A 7419-nucleotide genomic window follows, 5' to 3' on the forward strand; every position below is an offset into this window, starting at 1 on the left:
TGGATAATCAAATTGGGTTATAATGGGTGAAAATTTTTGCTGATTATATCAATGTTAGAGGGATATTTTTAAAAATGATTACCCAAGTGTCTCACCAGTTATTCAAGTATATATCAACAATTCACCACATATGTTATTAAAATGAGTAGGAAAATTATATATATAGGTGTGTATTTGATACTATGGATGGGACTCAGTGGAACATTACCACAGAGCTATATCCCCAGTCTTTTTATCTTAATTTTGAGACAGGGTCTCCCTAAGTTTCTAAGGATATTTTTAAATTGCTAATGCTGGCCTCAAACTTGAGATCCTCCTGCTTCAGTCTCCTGAGTCACTGGGATTAAGACATGTGCCACCATGTCTGGCTAAAATGATAAGAAGAAGCATTTATTTGTGTTCATGTTTCTTCAGAATATAACTTTTTAGAGTTGGGGACAGCAAATTCAGTCAATTGTCTTTTTAATGATGGTATTATGCTGTAACACTATTGCAAATGGCTGATTGAATCTTTCAGTCTTATATGGCAATTTAGTTCCATATTACACACCTATAGAATGAAGAAGAAACTCTGCTGATTAAAACTAATTACCTTGTGTCTTTGTTTCAAGATGATATGCTATTTTTTTCTTATTCTATCTTTGTCAATAGACAATTTGTTTACTGAATATTTTAACTTCAAAAGTTGGCTTTTTCTTTCAACTTTCTTCTAGTTATGTTATAGAATTAATCAGTTCCAAAAGAAAAGTTCAGTCCACTGAATGCAATTTACTATAACAAAACAAAAGCATGACACCAGTTTTCATAATGAAACAGAGATAATTGAAATATTATGCATAGTTAATTTAAGGTTAAAATATTTGAAAACAAAATCTGTGTGCTGTACCATATTCAGAGGCTAAAAACAAATACTGTTTAATCTGACTTTAGTTGAGTTTCTATGGCCAACTTCCTACTTTTGATTGATCCTGGGACTTCTATTCACTTTACTCTTCCTGTTCCTCTAGATAATTTTCAGTATTCTTTTCATTTCTTCATCACCATCCCTCTTCCTGAGAAACATGTCCCTCTTCATCAGAAAATATGTCTGTCCTATTTATTATGTGATCTAATAGGTATTAGAAGGCTGACAATATGTGCCATATGATGGATCATACCATCTTCCAAATAATTCAACAAGTTTATGTCTCAGGGAAAATTAAGAGATCATAAATTCCTGTGTTCATTTTCCCTTCTTCAATAACCCAACTCTGAGAGATGATAGCTTAAAAAATCTGGAAAGGCATTATGGCTCTACAGCAATGAATGTTTTCCCCCCAGACACACTCTTCAAAAACTCTCAGTGAATATTAGGTCCATAATGTGCAATAAATCATAATCCTTAGATCATGAAACAGTATAATATTTAGTCCAGGTAACAAAAATGTAATTAAAAAAATAACTGCAATTATTAACAATTTAATGATCACCCATGTAAATACACCCAACCCAACCATGAGAAAATCACTAACAATTGTCTACCATTCAGTTCTCTACCATTCAGTCCCTTTGCTTTAATCACACATTGCCGCAGTCCAGCTGCAGCAAAATAACCAGGGGGTGACCAACAACTTGTGTACGTTGATACAGCAGGAGTGGAAGCCGTTTATTCCAGGACAGGAGCAGTATTTATACATTCCACACAGCTTATCTAATTAGCATAAACTAGATACATCAGTCAACCAATAAGGAATCTCCACACTTAATGGCTCGCTTTTGTTACTTCTCAAACCACTCCCTCTGGCATTTTGCCAGGCACCATCCAGACTTGTTTAGGAAGTTTAACATTCCCCTGGCAAAATGCCAGGTGTTATTTTGACTTGTTTACAGACTCTAACAACACATGGTAAACTTTGTCCTTAATTTCATGGACTCATTCCATTGCTTTTAAAAGTTATGTAGAAATTGTGTGTATGTTAGCAATGTTCTGTTTATTTAAGTATATTTTGAAACTTACAAAATTTACTCTAATGTATTTTGCAGTAAACAAATATATTTCTGTTTTTCAAGTTATTCTAAAACTTGGCTTAAAAGAGTCATCTTTCTTCTGATTTCTGTGGACTATCCATTAGAAATCTTAGTTGGAAAGCCAGGCTGTGACTGTCATGAGCTTGTTGGATGTCATCTGTATTGTGATAATTTGAAACTTCTACTGAGGTTGGAAGGTACACTTTCAATGTGGATTACTCATTTGTTTGATAAATGGATGCTGGAAAATTTATTGCTCCCTGTTCACATTTCAAAATGGAGATATTTGAGTGTTCTTATACACATGGTAGAGGATTTGTCCCTTAGCCAGATATATAAAGATGAAGGCTAAGGTTGCAATCTGTTCAATAACTTAACCTTGAAAGTTATGTATAATCTCTTTGACTTTAATCTGTTCTGTTGGTTACACAGAGGGGAACTCCCAATGAGATGGAAAAAAAACCCTATGACCATGGGGACCATGTTAGAAGCTGACTCTCTGCATATTTGCACTCGAGTTTCATTTATTTATTTATTTTTGTTGACAGTGTTTGTGTGGACAGTATTGCACAAATCTCCTTATATATGCCTACAAGAATTTATATTGATTATTTACCTAAAATGAGGTTGTTAGGTCATGGAGTATATAAATATTTAACTTTGTAAGATGTTGCTTTTGTATTTTCAAAAAGTCCCAAAATTATATAGGTTATTACTAGTCCATATGTTCTACAACTCTTGGTAGCATAAGTCTTCTCCTTTATAATAATAATATGTGCATAAATGGTATCTCATGTGGTCTCCATCAGTTTTTCTCTGGGAACTAATGACTTCAAACAGCTCTTCAAAAGTTTTTTAACTACAAGCATTGCCTTGTTTTTATCACTTAATATCACTTGCCCATTTTTATTAGATTTTGTTATTGATTTATAAGTAGGTTTAAATATCATTAATATTTGTCTATTGTCATTTCCATAGCTTTTATAATTTCTTCTCCTATTTTTATTGTGTCTTTTCTGTCTTTAAGGTGTCTTGATGAACAAAAGTAAATATAATAATTCATAAGTTTCTTATAATCACAGATCTCTGACTAAGAACAGTGCACCAGTTTCCCAAGAATAATTTATTCCCAAATTTATTCATATAATTTTGTGCTGTTCATGTACTCAGTGAAATCCATTAAAGCTATTTAATGACAAGCATTTCCCTTTCTGGAAAAATCTTGTTTTGAAATGTAGATTCTAGTGTCACAGTTTCTACATTTGGATTCAAAACTGCAGGAGGTGCTAATAGCCCAGATGGTCTAATATGGTTTTTAAAAATGTTTCAGCTATTTTTTATTTTGAAATAATTTCAGTCATTGGCAAAATTGTCAAATGAATATAAGAAACTTTTATATGTCCTTGACTCAGAATCAATTAATATTCTGCCACACTGGATCCATTCTCTTTTAAAAAATACATGTACAAATACACACATACACATATACACTAACTTTTTTCCCCTGAACCATTGAGGGTAAGTTGAAGTCATCATGACCTCTAAATGTTTCGATGTGCATTTCCTATGAACATGTATCTGCATGTGTCTTATTTATAACATTGAAATTACTAAAAGTATATTAACCATTCCAGAATATATAAGATAATTATAAAGTCAAAAAGAAACATATAAATATTCACTGGATCTTAAAATAGGAAAGGAATAATATTCTTATTAGATATATTAAGGAAAGGAATTTTATTATTCTTAAACTGTGATAAATTTTAAATTTGGGGCATTTGTCATTTAGAATCACAATTATTTTCTCACATGAATTGTGTGGAGAATACTGACAAATTCTTTGGTTTCCAAACATCTGCTTTAAAAATTAAATGTCATTAAGCATTATTAGTTTATCATATCTTTAACTATGACATTATTATATGGTATAAATTCAGAAATAACATAGGTCATGTTTCTTATTTTACTGCTCCAATTCATGTCTTAGTGATGAAAGTTTTATTGTGATTCTATAGACTCTCTTATGGAGAATTGGTTCTAGATTTCCACATTGCAAATATTACATTCTTCAGCATTTGCTTTATTTAAGCACAGACAAAAATGTGGACTATGAATGCTTTGTCTGGCTCTCTCTGAAGCTGCCATATGTCACGTTTGGGTCCCATTTAGTGAGGTGAACATTGTACTTTATTTCACTATCTTTTCTCCAGGGTGTTAAATCAAGTGATTATTGTAAACTCACCTATGGTTAATCTACTGGCCACTCGACAGTTAGTTATTTAATGTAGTCTTTGAAAGTAAACCAAAAACCATAAACATAGGACTCCATCCATAATATTAAAAATCTGTGAAATAAGAATTCAGTGTTTACTTTTTCACTTTCACCAACTATTAACCTCTAAATGCTTCTATCTTTTTCTATATTAATCTCATAAATTTGATCATGTCTCTATTTTTTCCTTTATGGACATATTTGGCTCTGGAAAACACATGAAAAGTCACCTGTCACTTTCTCTGTCCACTCAGTAACATATATCTTTTTTATATATTGAAATTATATTTGATCCCATTTTCCTCAAGGTCACATGAAAGACTGTATCTACTCATTCATGTTGTTTTATTTTTGCATATTTCACTTTTACTAATAATCACAAATTTTATGGAGGAATGAATCTGACATAACTTTACTGTGTACATATATGAATACAACATTTAAATCTCATCATGATTTACAATTATCAGACTGGGATTCTAATTAGAATAAGATATATTCCAAGCTTTAATAAATATATCAAAATGGATTCTACTGTCATACATAACTAAAAAAATACAAATAAAAATTTTATAAAAATGACTTACAATCATCTTCTCTTGAATTTTCAAGCACAATAAAACCCAATCCACAAATACTTCTCTATTTAACAGAACTATATTACTCATGTTCCTAATCTGCACATTATTATATGGCTAAGTAGTTTGATAATATTTTTGAATTGATTATAACTTGTTTGATGACATTTTGACTGATTCATTATAAACAATATGTTGGCCGAGCCAGAATCATTTATATACTCTCCTTCATGAGATATAGTTTTCTCCTCTCCTACATAAACACACATATACATACTCTGTTCTCTCTCCCTCTCCCTCCTCCCGCCTCTTCCTATACTCCATATGGTTATACACAGTAGAGGGATGTAGGCAAATATTACATAAATGAATAATTTTATGTAATAAATAGTAGGATATTTTTTCTACAAATAAAAATTCATAGACTCAGAAGTCTTCAGTTGTTTGACATTAGTACTTACTATGAAGAAGAAGAAGCTGACTTCCTGAATGATTATTTTTCTGGACCCTGCAGTCTACTTGCTTGCTCCTCAAAGTGTGCTCTAAGAACAATTCAATCAAAATTTGCACTTTAACAACATCTCCCAGTCATTCTCCCACACTCTAATGTTCAAGAAGCAAGGGTCCTCGCTAAAGTTGCAACAATCTAAACCCTAACACCCTTTTATTTTTCATATTTGCTAGTGCACTTGTATTCACACTTTAGTATGGTATAATTGTTTACATATCTGAATAGTTTTTTATGAATATTATGTTTACATTCATGTGGTGCTTGAATCAAAGTCACTACAATGATAATTTTCTTTGTCAGAATAAAACCTTAAAAGGCCCTTAGTATAACCAGTACCTATCTATAAGGTAATTAAATGAGAATTTAATAAATAATCAGTTGATTAAAGAAGTAATAATGGAGCAAAACAGAAAGGATAATAAGAGATTAGGGAACCTTTTGAAAGGATAGTAATACCTGTTCTTTTTGGCTTAGATACATGTCTTTGTGCTAATGAAGATCATTGGTTCAATTAATGGCATTTCAATCTAGTGATTTCTTGAAATCTTTGAGCAATGTCATAGCCACAGTGACCCAAACACATCGAGCTGATGTGGCCCTTTAAGACAATGGGAAATAGTCATATAGTATTCATTTAGATTCAAATACTCCTTTAAAATTTTACTCAAAGACCCTGTGTGTCAAAAAAATGTTACTAATTACTATCATTTGGAAGAAGCACCACATAGTGTAATTGTGGGTCCTTATTAGCCTGGATTTACTATCCAAGATATGCAGCCATGAACAATGCTAAACCATAAGTGAAGTGTGATAATTATGTGATGAATTAAAATGCATGCATATACACATTTATATGATTCTTGATCATTTCTTTAATTACTAAAGTCTATTGTTAAAACTTAATTGCATATCATTAAATATGTTGGCTATTGCATCCTGAGCTGTTAACCATGTACATTGTGGTAAAATGGTATGTAGCCTTTTCTAGAAGGCATTTTGCTCTTTCAGGCTCCATCTATAGACTTTTCATTTGGCTTTCAATTCTGGAGTTTTCTTTACTTCTCTTTCTCCTCCTTTGTGCCTAAAGACATTGTGAGGTTCTCATTTTCCTCCCCTCATCCATCTTTCTTGCCCTTTTCCCTCCTTCTTTCCCTTCTTTCCATCTTTTTATTTCTGCTGTCATTCCTTCTTCCTCCCTTTTAAGAACTAGAAGATTTACAAACTTACAGTCCTCTCCCCCAACACTTTATAACTACTGACTACTATTTATTAGCACGTGTGTGTATGTGGCAGCATAGATTTTTTTTCCAGTATTGCCATGGTGCACAGTTCAAGCTGTAGCCAGATGAAGATGTAGCTGGAGTCGAGACTCCTTGATGTCTTGCTCGGCACCCTTGCTAGATCTTGGAGATGTGGGGAAGCAGAAGCCTACCACCCCTGGAACTGGCAGTACCAGGGTCCTTCCCAGAGCCAGAGGCCATCAGTAGCAGGGATTGAGGAGGAATGGGGGACTCAGAGTGGATCTCAGCTGCATGAGACAACAAGACACGGAGAAAACTGAATCAGCATCATTCACTCCTATACCCTTGTCTGCCTAGTGGACACACCCAAATACACTTTAAATTTAATTCTTGATTTAAGGATTAATTTTGAGGTGGACTGGAGTGGAAAGGGTGGGGGAGGGTCATGTGGCCCAACCTGCCATACAGGTTCAGGCTAGGGCCCAGGGGAGTCCAGAGACAGGATCAGTGTCCACCACCATGCTCCCTGCTGGGGAGTTAATTATTAGTGTGTAGAAGTGCTACTTATTTTCCTATGTTGCCCTTGTATCCTGAGGCATAATGGAAATCATTAGATCTGCATATGTGTGTGGGGGGGGTGTCTTCATGCTGTTTTAGATATGACATCATGTTATCTGCATGGGTCACTTTTATTTTTGAACCTGAATTCATCCCCCACATATTAGATCTTTTAATTTTTTTCCTTCATTTCTTTTGCCTTCCTGGAATATGATTTGGTAAGATTGGGCATCCTTGAAATTATGGCCT

Source organism: Marmota monax, unplaced genomic scaffold (assembly GCF_021218885.2).
Source record: "Marmota monax isolate L192 unplaced genomic scaffold, Marmota_monax_Labrador192_F-V1.1 WCK01_AAM20220418_F8-fsc00937, whole genome shotgun sequence".
Taxonomy (NCBI): Eukaryota; Metazoa; Chordata; class Mammalia; order Rodentia; family Sciuridae; genus Marmota; species Marmota monax.